Raw genomic sequence first — 13786 nt, 5'->3', positions numbered from 1 at the left:
AACCTTGAAACTGTGGAACAGGAGAAGTAGTCCTTAATATTATTTATTAAAGGAAAACTGGATCATTTAAAAAACAGATTTATTTGTTTCATTGTTAGTTTATTTGAATAGGCAGTGGTACATAGGACCAATGCCTCTACATACAATGATTGTTTTGAAACATTCTTAAAGGGGAAGAAGTTTTTACGGGACACCTTATCATTTGAGGATTGGTTACCACAATCACTGAGATGGTGATGAAGTATGATTGTTTTGGGCCAAATTATGGTGGAAAAACATTTCTACGTACCACTACAATTCGGTATTTGGAAGGTACACCCAAACACCCCTTTCGAATACCTTCCATTTATTACATCAGAAAAAGCCATTTTGCGTTTGCAAATGGCCTGATTCTTCAGACCAGCCTTCTTGCAACTGCAATGAAAGTTCGTACATCTTGCACGTAGGCAGAGCTTTTAAGGAGAAATTAAATAGTTCCAACGTTGCACAAAAATGAAGTGCTTCAAACAAACACATACTTTGTAAGCACAGAGAAGAGGTGGAATATATGTAAGACTGAAGACACAGGTGAAATGAGAAATAGATTGACGGCTTCGCTGCCAAGTTTTATACGCCATTTCTTCAGTGCAATACAAGAAAGCACCAAACAGTATAACAAAGTTGTCAATTGGTTTCATAGTCCATTCCCTTTGTTTAGTGCTGTGAAAGGAAGAGCCGAACTCCAAAATTGATCAATGATGTTTCAGAAATTTCCCAAAAGGAATAACAAGCCGAGTGTTGAAAACTGCATTTACTCACAGGTTTTGAGCAGGAAACTCTGAAATGCTATTAAAGTGCAATATCCAAGGGAACACTGACTCTGTCAAAGATGATCCAAATGGAATTGATGACAAGTCCCAATTACAAACAACGGAATCAAAATAGGGTGAGGGGACACCCGGTTTTGGACGAGGGACCTCTTGATCTGCAGTCAAATGCTCTACCACTGAGCTCTATTCCCAGCTTTTCAGTAAAATCAGAATCACAAAATATCAGTACATCATGAAAGACTGTGAGGATCATACTAAGTTGTGCCAGAAAGTACAACCTTGAAACTGTGGAACAGGAGAAGTAGTCCTTAATATTATTTATTAAAGGAAAACTGGATCATTTAAAAAACAGATTTATTTGTTTCATTATTATTTTATTTGACTAGGCAGTGGTACATAGGACCAATGCCTCTACATACAATGATTGTTTTGAAACATTCTTAAAGGGGAAGAGGTTTTTACGGGACACCTTATCATTTTAGGAATGGTTACCACAATCACGGAGATGGTGATGAAGTATGATTGTTTTGGGCCAAATTATGGTGGAAAAACATTTCTACGTACCACTACAATTCGGTATTTGGAAGGTACACCCAAACACCCCTTTCCAATACCTTCCATTTAATACATCAGAAAAAGCCATTTTGCGTGTGCAAATGGCCTGATTCTTCAGACCAGCCTTCTTGCAACTGCAATGATAGTTCGTACATCTTGCACGTAGGCAGAGCTTTTAAGTAGAAATTAAATCGTTCCTATGTTGCACAAAAATGAAGTGCTTCAAACAAACACATACTTTGTAAGCACAGAGAAGAGGTGGAATATATGTAAGACTGAAGACACAGGTGAAATGAGAAATAGATTGACGGCTTCGCTGCCAAGTTTTATACGCCATTTCTTCAGTGCAATACAAGAAAGCACCAAACAGTATAACAAAGTTGTCAATTGGTTTCATAGTCTATTCCCTTTGTTTAGTGCTGTGAAAGGAAGAGCCGAATTCCAAAATTGATCAATGATGTTTCAGAAATTTCCCAAAGGGAATACCAAGCCGAGTGTTAAAAACTGCATTTACTCACAGGCTTTGAGCAGGAAACACTGAAATGCTATTAAAGTGCAATATCCAAGGGAACACTTACTCTGTCAAAGATGATCCAAATGGAATTGATGAAAAGTCGCAATTACAAACAACAGAATCAAAATAGGGTGAGGGGACACCCGGATTTGAAACAGGGACCTCTTGAACTGCAGTCAAATGCTCTACCACTGAGCTATATCCCCAGCTTGTCAGTAAGATCAGAATGACAAAATATCAGAACATCATGAAAGAGTGTGAGGATCATACTAAGTTGTACCAGAAAGTACAACCTTGAAACTGTGGAACAGGAGAAGTAGTCCTTAATATTATTTATTAAAGGAAAACTGGATCATTTAAAAAACAGATTTATTTGTTTTATTGTTATTTTATTTGAATAGGCAGTGGTACATAGGACCAATGCCTCTACATACAATGATTGTTTTGAAACATTCTTAAAGGGGAAGAGGTTTTTACGGGACACCTTATCATTTGAGTATTGGTTACCACAATTACGGAGATGGTGAGGAAGTATGATTGTTTTGGGCCAAATTATGGTGGAAAAACATTTCTACGTACCACTACAATTCGGTATTTGGAAGGTACACCCAAACACCCCTTTCGAATACCTTCCATTTAATACATCAGAAAAAGCCATTTTGCGTTTGCAAATGGCCTGATTCTTCAGACCAGCCTTCTTGCAACAGCAGTGATAGTTCGTACATCTTGCACGTAGGCAGAGCTTTTAAGGAGAAATTAAATAGTTCCTACGTTGCACAAAAATGAAGTGCTTCAAAAAACACATACTTTGCATGCACAGAGAAGAGGTGGAATATATGTAAGACTGAAGACACAGGTGAAATGAGAAATAGATTGCTTCGCTGCCAAGTTTTATACGCCATTTCTTCAGTGCAATACAAGAAAGCACCAAACAGTACAACAAAGTTGTCAATTGGTTTCATAGTCCATTCCCTTTGTTTAGTGCTGTGAAAGGAAGAGCCGAATTCCAAAATTGATCAATGATGTTTCAGAAATTTCCCAAAGGGAATACCAGGCCGAGTGCTAAAAACTGCATTTACTCACAGGCTTTGAGCAGGAAACACTGAAATGCTATTAAAGTGCAATATCCACGGGAACACTGACTCTGTCAAAGATGATCCAAATGGAATTGATGAAAAGTCCCAATTACAAACAACAGAATCAAAATAGGGTGAGGGGACACCCGGATTTGAACCAGGGACCTCTTGATCTGCAGTCAAATGCTCTACCACTGAGCTATATCCCCAGCTTTTCAGTAAAATTAGAATGACAAAATATCAGTACATCATGAAAGAGTGTGAGGATCATACTAAGTTGTGCCAGAAAGTACAACCTTGAAACTGTGGAACAGGAGAAGTAGTCCTTAATATTATTTATTAAAGGAAAACTGGATCATTTAAAAAACAGATTTATTTGTTTCATTGTTATTTTATTTGAATAGGCAGTGGTACATAGGACCAATGCCTCTACATACAATGATTGTTTTGAAACATTCTTAAAGGGGAAGAGGTTTTACGGGACACCTTATCATATGCGGATTGGAAACCACAATCACGGAGATGGTGATAAAGTGTGATTGTTTTGGGCCAAATTATGGTGGAAAAACATTTCTACGTACCACTACAATTCGGTATTTGGAAGGTACACCCAAACACCCCTTTCGAATACCTTCCATTTAATACATCAGCAAATGCCATTTTGCGTTTGCAAATGGCCTGATTCTTCAGACCAGCCTTCTTCCACCTGCAATGATAGTTCGTACATCTTGCACGTAGGCAGAGCTTTTAAGGAGAAATTAAATAGTTCCTACGTTGCACAAAAATGAAGTGCTTCAAACAAACACATACTTTGCATGCACAGAGAAGAGGTGGAATATATGTAAGACTGAAGACACAGGTGAAATGAGAAATAGATTGACGGCTTCGCTGCCAAGTTTTATACGCCATTTCTTCAGTGCAATACAAGAAAGCACCGAACAGTATAACAAAGTTGTCAATCGGTTTCATAGTCGATTCCCTTTGTTTAGTGCTGTGAAAGGAAGAGCCGAATTCCAAAATTGATTAACGATGTTTCAGAAATTTCCCAAAGGGAATACCAAGCCGAGTGTTAAAAACTGCATTTACTCACAGGTTTTGAGCAGGAAACACTTAAATGCTATTAAAGTGCAATATCCAAGGGAACACTGACTCTGTCAAAGATGATCCAAATGGAATTGATGAAAAGTCCCAATTACAAATAACAGAATCAAAATAGGGTGTGGGGACACCCGGATTAGAACCGGGGACCTCTTGATCTGCAGTCAAATGCTCTACCACTGAGCTATATCCCCAGCTTTTCAATAAAATCAGAATGACAAAATATCAGTACATCATGAAAGAGTGTGAGGATCATACTAAGTTGTGCCGGAAAGTACAACCTTGAAACTGTGGAACAGGAGAAGTAGTCCTTAATATTATTTATTAAAGGAAAACTGGATCATTTAAAAAACAGATTTATTTGTTTCATTATTATTTTATTTGACTAGGCAGTGGTACATAGGACCAATGCCTCTACATACAATGATTGTTTTGAAACATTCTTAAAGGGGAAGAGGTTTTTACGGGACACCTTATCATTTTAGGAATGGTTACCACAATCACGGAGATGGTGATGAAGTATGATTGTTTTGGGCCAAATTATGGTGGAAAAACATTTCTACGTACCACTACAATTCGGTATTTGGAAGGTACACCCAAACACCCCTTTCCAATACCTTCCATTTAATACATCAGAAAAAGCCATTTTGCGTGTGCAAATGGCCTGATTCTTCAGACCAGCCTTCTTGCAACTGCAATGATAGTTCGTACATCTTGCACGTAGGCAGAGCTTTTAAGTAGAAATTAAATCGTTCCTATGTTGCACAAAAATGAAGTGCTTCAAACAAACACATACTTTGTAAGCACAGAGAAGAGGTGGAATATATGTAAGACTGAAGACACAGGTGAAATGAGAAATAGATTGACGGCTTCGCTGCCAAGTTTTATACGCCATTTCTTCAGTGCAATACAAGAAAGCACCAAACAGTATAACAAAGTTGTCAATTGGTTTCATAGTCTATTCCCTTTGTTTAGTGCTGTGAAAGGAAGAGCCGAATTCCAAAATTGATCAATGATGTTTCAGAAATTTCCCAAAGGGAATACCAAGCCGAGTGTTAAAAACTGCATTTACTCACAGGCTTTGAGCAGGAAACACTGAAATGCTATTAAAGTGCAATATCCAAGGGAACACTTACTCTGTCAAAGATGATCCAAATGGAATTGATGAAAAGTCGCAATTACAAACAACAGAATCAAAATAGGGTGAGGGGACACCCGGATTTGAAACAGGGACCTCTTGAACTGCAGTCAAATGCTCTACCACTGAGCTATATCCCCAGCTTGTCAGTAAGATCAGAATGACAAAATATCAGAACATCATGAAAGAGTGTGAGGATCATACTAAGTTGTACCAGAAAGTACAACCTTGAAACTGTGGAACAGGAGAAGTAGTCCTTAATATTATTTATTAAAGGAAAACTGGATCATTTAAAAAACAGATTTATTTGTTTTATTGTTATTTTATTTGAATAGGCAGTGGTACATAGGACCAATGCCTCTACATACAATGATTGTTTTGAAACATTCTTAAAGGGGAAGAGGTTTTTACGGGACACCTTATCATTTGAGTATTGGTTACCACAATTACGGAGATGGTGAGGAAGTATGATTGTTTTGGGCCAAATTATGGTGGAAAAACATTTCTACGTACCACTACAATTCGGTATTTGGAAGGTACACCCAAACACCCCTTTCGAATACCTTCCATTTAATACATCAGAAAAAGCCATTTTGCGTTTGCAAATGGCCTGATTCTTCAGACCAGCCTTCTTGCAACAGCAGTGATAGTTCGTACATCTTGCACGTAGGCAGAGCTTTTAAGGAGAAATTAAATAGTTCCTACGTTGCACAAAAATGAAGTGCTTCAAAAAACACATACTTTGCATGCACAGAGAAGAGGTGGAATATATGTAAGACTGAAGACACAGGTGAAATGAGAAATAGATTGCTTCGCTGCCAAGTTTTATACGCCATTTCTTCAGTGCAATACAAGAAAGCACCAAACAGTACAACAAAGTTGTCAATTGGTTTCATAGTCCATTCCCTTTGTTTAGTGCTGTGAAAGGAAGAGCCGAATTCCAAAATTGATCAATGATGTTTCAGAAATTTCCCAAAGGGAATACCAGGCCGAGTGCTAAAAACTGCATTTACTCACAGGCTTTGAGCAGGAAACACTGAAATGCTATTAAAGTGCAATATCCACGGGAACACTGACTCTGTCAAAGATGATCCAAATGGAATTGATGAAAAGTCCCAATTACAAACAACAGAATCAAAATAGGGTGAGGGGACACCCAGATTTGAACCAGGGACCTCTTGATCTGCAGTCAAATGCTCTACCACTGAGCTATATCCCCATCTTTTCAGTAAAATTAGAATGACAAAATATCAGTACATCATGAAAGAGTGTGAGGATCATACTAAGTTGTGCCAGAAAGTACAACCTTGAAACTGTGGAACAGGAGAAGTAGTCCTTAATATTATTTATTAAAGGAAAACTGGATCATTTAAAAAACAGATTTATTTGTTTCATTGTTATTTTATTTGAATAGGCAGTGGTACATAGGACCAATGCCTCTACATACAATGATTGTTTTGAAACATTCTTAAAGGGGAAGAGGTTTTACGGGACACCTTATCATATGCGGATTGGAAACCACAATCACGGAGATGGTGATAAAGTGTGATTGTTTTGGGCCAAATTATGGTGGAAAAACATTTCTACGTACCACTACAATTCGGTATTTGGAAGGTACACCCAAACACCCCTTTCGAATACCTTCCATTTAATACATCAGCAAATGCCATTTTGCGTTTGCAAATGGCCTGATTCTTCAGACCAGCCTTCTTCCACCTGCAATGATAGTTCGTACATCTTGCACGTAGGCAGAGCTTTTAAGGAGAAATTAAATAGTTCCTACGTTGCACAAAAATGAAGTGCTTCAAACAAACACATACTTTGCATGCACAGAGAAGAGGTGGAATATATGTAAGACTGAAGACACAGGTGAAATGAGAAATAGATTGACGGCTTCGCTGCCAAGTTTTATACGCCATTTCTTCAGTGCAATACAAGAAAGCACCGAACAGTATAACAAAGTTGTCAATCGGTTTCATAGTCGATTCCCTTTGTTTAGTGCTGTGAAAGGAAGAGCCGAATTCCAAAATTGATTAACGATGTTTCAGAAATTTCCCAAAGGGAATACCAAGCCGAGTGTTAAAAACTGCATTTACTCACAGGCTTTGAGCAGGAAACACTTAAATGCTATTAAAGTGCAATATCCAAGGGAACACTGACTCTGTCAAAGATGATCCAAATGGAATTGATGAAAAGTCCCAATTACAAACAACAGAATCAAAATAGGGTGTGGGGACACCCGGATTAGAACCGGGGACCTCTTGATCTGCAGTCAAATGCTCTACCACTGAGCTATATCCCCAGCTTTTCAATAAAATCAGAATGACAAAATATCAGTACATCATGAAAGAGTGTGAGGATCATACTAAGTTGTGCCAGAAAGTACAACCTTGATACTGTGGAACAGGAGAAGTAGTCCTTAATATTATTTATTAAAGGAAAACTGGATCATTTAAAAAACAGATTTATTTGTTTCATTGTCATTTTATTTGAATAGGCAGTGGTACATAGGTCCAATGCCTCTACATACAATGATTGTTTTGAAACATTCTTAAAGGGGAAGAGGTTTTTACGGGACACCTTATCATTTGAGGATTGGTTACCACAATCACTGAGATGGTGATGAAGTATGATTGTTTTGGGTCAAATTATGGTGGAAAAACATTTCCAAGTACCACTACAATTCGGTATTTGGAAGGTACACCCAAACACCCCTTTCGAATACCTTCCATTTAATACATCAGAAAAAGCCATTTTGCGTTTGCAAATGGCCTGATTCTTCCGACCAGCCTTCTTGCAACTGCAATGATAATTCCTACATCTTGCACGTAGGCAGAGCTTTTAAGGAGAAATTAAATAGTTCCTAGGTTGCACTAAAATGAAGTGCTTCAAACAAACACATACTTTGCATGTACAGAGAAGAGGTGGAATATATGTAAGACTGAAGACACAGGTGAAATGAGATATAGATTGACTGCTTCGCTGCCAAGTTTTATACGCCATTTCTTCAGTGCAATACAAGAAAGCACCAAACAGTATAACAAAGTTGTCAATTGGTTTCATAGTCCATTCCCTTTGTTTAGTGCTGTGAAAGGAAGAGCCGAATTCCAAAATTGATCAATAATGTTTCAGAAATTTCCCAAAGGGAATACCAAGCCGAGTTTTAAAAACTGCATTTACTCACAGGTTTCGAGCAGGAAACACTGAAATGCTATTAAAGTGCAATATCCAAGGGAACACTGACTCTGTCAAAGATGATCCAAATGGAATTGATGAAAAGTCCCAATTACAAACAACAGAATCAAAATAGGGTGAGGGGACTCCCGGATTTGAACCAGGGACCTCTTGAACTGCAGTCAAATGCTCTACCACTGAGCTATATCCCCAGCTTTTCAGTAAAATCAGAATGACAAAATATCAGTACATCATGAAAGAGTGTGAGGATCATACTAAGTTGTGCCAGAAAGTACAACCTTGAAACTGTGGAACAGGAGAAGTAGTCCTTAATATTATTTATTAAAGGAAAACTGGATCATTTAAAAAACAGATTTATTTGTTTCATTGTTAGTTTATTTGAATAGGCAGTGGTACATAGGACCAATGCCTCTACATACAATGATTGTTTTGAAACATTCTTAAAGGGGAAGAAGTTTTTACGGGACACCTTATCATTTGAGGATTGGTTACCACAATCACTGAGATGGTGATGAAGTATGATTGTTTTGGGCCAAATTATGGTGGAAAAACATTTCTACGTACCACTACAATTCGGTATTTGGAAGGTACACCCAAACACCCCTTTCGAATACCTTCCATTTAATACATCAGAAAAAGCCATTTTGCGTTTGCAAATGGCCTGATTCTTCAGACCAGCCTTCTTGCAACTGCAATGAAAGTTCGTACATCTTGCACGTAGGCAGAGCTTTTAAGGATAAATTAAATAGTTACAAAGTTGCACAAAAATGAAGTGCTTCAAACAAACACATACTTTGCATGCACAGAGAAGAGGTGGAATATATGTAAGACTGAAGACACAGGTGAAATGAGAAATAGATTGCTTCGCTGCCAAGTTTTATACGCCATTTCTTCAGTGCAATACAAGAAAGCACCAAACAGTACAACAAAGTTGTCAATTGGTTTCATAGTCCATTCCCTTTGTTTAGTGCTGTGAAAGGAAGAGCCGAATTCCAAAATTGATCAATGATGTTTCAGAAATTTCCCAAAGGGAATACCAAGCCGAGTGCTAAAAACTGCATTTACTCACAGGCTTTGAGCAGGAAACACTGAAATGCTATTAAAGTGCAATATCCACGGGAACACTGACTCTGTCAAAGATGATCCAAATGGAATTGATGAAAAAGTCCCAATTACAAACAACAGAATCAAAATAGGGTGAGGGGACACCCGGATTTGAACCAGGGACCTCTTGATCTGCAGTCAAATGCTCTACCACTGAGGTATATCCCCAGCTTTTCAGTAAAATTAGAATGACAAAATATCAGTACATCATGAAAGAGTGTGAGGATCATACTAAGTTGTGCCAGAAAGTACAACCTTGAAACTGTGGAACAGGAGAAGTAGTCCTTAATATTATTTATTAAAGGAAAACTGGATCATTTAAAAAACAGATTTATTTGTTTCATTGTTATTTTATTTGAATAGGCAGTGGTACATAGGACCAATGCCTCTACATACAATGATTGTTTTGAAACATTCTTAAAGGGGAAGAGGTTTTACGGGACACCTTATCATATGCGGATTGGTTACCACAATCACGGAGATGGTGATGAAGTATGATTGTTTTGGGCCAAATTATGGTGGAAAAACATTTCTACGTACCACTACAATTCGGTATTTGGAAGGTACACCCAAACACCCCTTTCGAATACCTTCCATTTAATACATCAGCAAATGCCATTTTGCGTTTGCAAATGGCCTGATTCTTCAGACCAGCCTTCTTCCACCTGCAATGATAGTTCGTACATCTTGCACGTAGGCAGAGCTTTTAAGGAGAAATTAAATAGTTCCTACGTTGCACAAAAATGAAGTGCTTCAAACAAACACATACTTTGCATGCACAGAGAAGAGGTGGAATATATGTAAGACTGAAGACACAGGTGAAATGAGAGATAGATTGACTGCTTCGCTGCCAAGTTTTATACGCCATTTCTTCAGTGCAATACAAGAAAGCACCAAACAGTATAACAAAGTTGTCAATTGGTTTCATAGTCCATTCCCTTTGTTTAGTGCTGTGAAAGGAAGAGCCGAATTCCAAAATTGATCAATGATGTTTCAGAAATTTCCCAAAGGGAATACCAGGCCGAGTGCTAAAAACTGCATTTACTCACAGGCTTTGAGCAGGAAACACTGAAATGCTATTAAAGTGCAATATCCACGGGAACACTGACTCTGTCAAAGATGATCCAAATGGAATTGATGAAAAGTCCCAATTACAAACAACAGAATCAAAATAGGGTGAGGGGACACCCGGATTTGAACCAGGGACCTCTTGATCTGCAGTCAAATGCTCTACCACTGAGCTATATCCCCAGCTTTTCAGTAAAATTAGAATGACAAAATATCAGTACATCATGAAAGAGTGTGAGGATCATACTAAGTTGTGCCAGAAAGTACAACCTTGAAACTGTGGAACAGGAGAAGTAGTCCTTAATATTATTTATTAAAGGAAAACTGGATCATTTAAAAAACAGATTTATTTGTTTCATTGTTATTTTATTTGAATAGGCAGTGGTACATAGGACCAATGCCTCTACATACAATGATTGTTTTGAAACATTCTTAAAGGGGAAGAGGTTTTACGGGACACCTTATCATATGCGGATTGGTTACCACAATCACGGAGATGGTGATGAAGTATGATTGTTTTGGGCCAAATTATGGTGGAAAAACATTTCTACGTACCACTACAATTCGGTATTTGGAAGGTACACCCAAACACCCCTTTCGAATACCTTCCATTTAATACATCAGCAAATGCCATTTTGCGTTTGCAAATGGCCTGATTCTTCAGACCAGCCTTCTTCCACCTGCAATGATAGTTCGTACATCTTGCACGTAGGCAGAGCTTTTAAGGAGAAATTAAATAGTTCCTACGTTGCACAAAAATGAAGTGCTTCAAACAAACACATACTTTGCATGCACAGAGAAGAGGTGGAATATATGTAAGACTGAAGACACAGGTGAAATGAGAGATAGATTGACTGCTTCGCTGCCAAGTTTTATACGCCATTTCTTCAGTGCAATACAAGAAAGCACCAAACAGTATAACAAAGTTGTCAATTGGTTTCATAGTCCATTCCCTTTGTTTAGTGCTGTGAAAGGAAGAGCCGAATTCCAAAATTGATCAATGATGTTTCAGAAATTTCCCAAAGGGAATACCAGGCCGAGTGCTAAAAACTGCATTTACTCACAGGCTTTGAGCAGGAAACACTGAAATGCGATTAAAGTGCAATATCCACGGGAACACTGACTCTGTCAAAGATGATCCAAATGGAATTGATGAAAAGTCCCAATTACAAACAACAGAATCAAAATAGGGTGAGGGGACACCCGGATTTGAACCAGGGACCTCTTGATCTGCAGTCAAATGCTCTACCACTGAGCTATATCCCCAGCTTTTCAGTAAAATCAGAATGACAAAATATCAGTACATCATGAAAGAGTGTGAGGATCATACTAAGTTGTGCCAGAAAGTACAACCTTGAAACTGTGGAACAGGAGAAGTAGTCCTTAATATTATTTATTAAAGAAAAACTGGATCATTTAAAAAACAGATTTATTTGTTTCATTGTTAGTTTATTTGAATAGGCAGTGGTACATAGGACCAATGCCTCTACATACAATGATTGTTTTGAAACATTCTTAAAGGGGAAGAAGTTTTTACGGGACACCTTATCATTTGAGGATTGGTTACCACAATCACTGAGATGGTGATGAAGTATGATTGTTTTGGGCCAAATTATGGTGGAAAAACATTTCTACGTACCACTACAATTCGGTATTTGAAAGGTACACCCAAACACCCCTTTCGAATACCTTCCATTTAATACATCAGAAAAAGCCATTTTGCGTTTGCAAATGGCCTGATTCTTCAGACCAGCCTTCTTGCAACTGCAATGAAAGTTCGTACATCTTGCACGTAGGCAGAGCTTTTAAGGATAAATTAAATAGTTACAAAGTTGCACAAAAATGAAGTGCTTCAAACAAACACATACTTTGCATGCACAGAGAAGAGGTGGAATATATGTAAGACTGAAGACACAGGTGAAATGAGAAATAGATTGACTGCTTCGCTGCCAAGTTTTATACGCCATTTCTTCAGTGCAATACAAGAAAGCACCAAACAGTATAACAAAGTTGTCAATTGGTTTCATAGTCTATTCCCTTTGTTTAGTGCTGTGAAAGGAAGAGCCGAATTCCAAAATTGATCAATGATGTTTCAGAAATTTCCCAAAGGGAATACCAAGCCGAGTGTTAAAAACTGCATTTACTCACAGGCTTTGAGCAGGAAACACTGAAATGCTATTAAAGTGCAATATCCAAGGGAACACTGACTCTGTCAAAGATGATCCAAATGGAATTGATGATAAGTCCCAATTACAAACAACAGAATCAAAATAGGGTGAGGGGACACCTGGATTTGAACCAGGGACCTCTTGATCTGCAGCCAAATGCTCTACCAATGAGCTATATCCCCAGCTTTTCAGTAAAATCAGAATGACAAAATATCAGTACATTATGAAAGAGTGTGAGGATCATACTAAGTTGTGCCAGAAAGTACAACCTTGAAACTGTGGAACAGGAGAAGTAGTCCTTAATATTATTTATTAAAGGAAAACTGGATCATTTAAAAAACAGATTTATTTGTTTCATTGTTATTTTATTTGAATAGGCAGTGGTACATAGGACCAAAGCCTCTACATACAATGATTGTTTTGAAACATTCTTAAAGGGGAAGAGGTTTTTACGGGACACCTTATCATTTGAGGATTGGTTACCACAATCACGGAGATGGTGATGAAGTATGATTGTTTTGGGCCAAATTATGGTGGAAAAAGATTTCTACTTACCACTACAATTCGGTATTTGGAAGGTACACCCAAACACCCCTTTCGCATACCTTCCATTTAATACATCAGAAAAAGCCTTTTTGCGTTTTCAAATTGCCTGATTCTTCAGACCAGCCTTCTTGCAACTGCAATGATAGTTCGTACATCTTGCACGTAGGCAGAGCTTTTAAGGAGTAATTAAATAGTTCCTACGATGCACAAAAATGAAGTGCTTCAAACAAACACATACTTTGCATGCACAGAGAAGAGGTGGAATATATGTAAGACTGAAGACACAGGTGAAATGAGAAATAGATTGACTGCTTCGCTGCCAAGTTTTATACGCCATTTCTTCAGTGCAATACAAGAAAGCACCAAACAGTATAACAAAGTTGTCAATTGGTTTCATAGTCCATTCCCTTTGTTGAGTGCTGTGAAAGGAAGAGCCGAAATCCAAAATTGATCAATGATGTTTCAGAAATTTCCCAAAGGGAATACCAAGCCGAGTGTTAAAAAATGCATTTACT

At 38.0% G+C, this 13786-nt stretch overlaps 6 non-coding genes across 6 annotated transcripts; all 6 read right to left on the bottom strand.

Moving 5' to 3' along the window:
- Nucleotides 1–3091: 3091 nt before the first annotated feature.
- Nucleotides 3092–3163, bottom strand: TRNAC-GCA (transfer RNA cysteine (anticodon GCA)). The gene has a single exon. It is a non-coding gene; the product is annotated as a tRNA-Cys (tRNA).
- Nucleotides 3164–4174: 1011 nt separating this feature from the next.
- TRNAC-GCA (transfer RNA cysteine (anticodon GCA)) lies at nt 4175–4246 on the bottom strand. The gene has a single exon. It is a non-coding gene; the product is annotated as a tRNA-Cys (tRNA).
- A 2091-nt stretch (nt 4247–6337) lies between these two features.
- Nucleotides 6338–6409, bottom strand: TRNAC-GCA (transfer RNA cysteine (anticodon GCA)). Its single transcript has one exon. It is a non-coding gene; the product is annotated as a tRNA-Cys (tRNA).
- Nucleotides 6410–7420: 1011 nt separating this feature from the next.
- On the bottom strand, nt 7421–7492 carry TRNAC-GCA (transfer RNA cysteine (anticodon GCA)). Its single transcript has one exon. It is a non-coding gene; the product is annotated as a tRNA-Cys (tRNA).
- A 3176-nt stretch (nt 7493–10668) lies between these two features.
- On the bottom strand, nt 10669–10740 carry TRNAC-GCA (transfer RNA cysteine (anticodon GCA)). The gene has a single exon. It is a non-coding gene; the product is annotated as a tRNA-Cys (tRNA).
- A 1011-nt stretch (nt 10741–11751) lies between these two features.
- On the bottom strand, nt 11752–11823 carry TRNAC-GCA (transfer RNA cysteine (anticodon GCA)). Its single transcript has one exon. It is a non-coding gene; the product is annotated as a tRNA-Cys (tRNA).
- Between the last annotated feature and the right edge of the window lie 1963 nt (nt 11824–13786).

This window comes from Lissotriton helveticus, chromosome 1_2 (assembly GCF_964261635.1).
Source record: "Lissotriton helveticus chromosome 1_2, aLisHel1.1, whole genome shotgun sequence".
Taxonomy (NCBI): Eukaryota; Metazoa; Chordata; class Amphibia; order Caudata; family Salamandridae; genus Lissotriton; species Lissotriton helveticus.
Note: the sequence above shows the minus strand (reverse complement) of the source record. Positions and strands in the feature narration are given on the sequence as shown.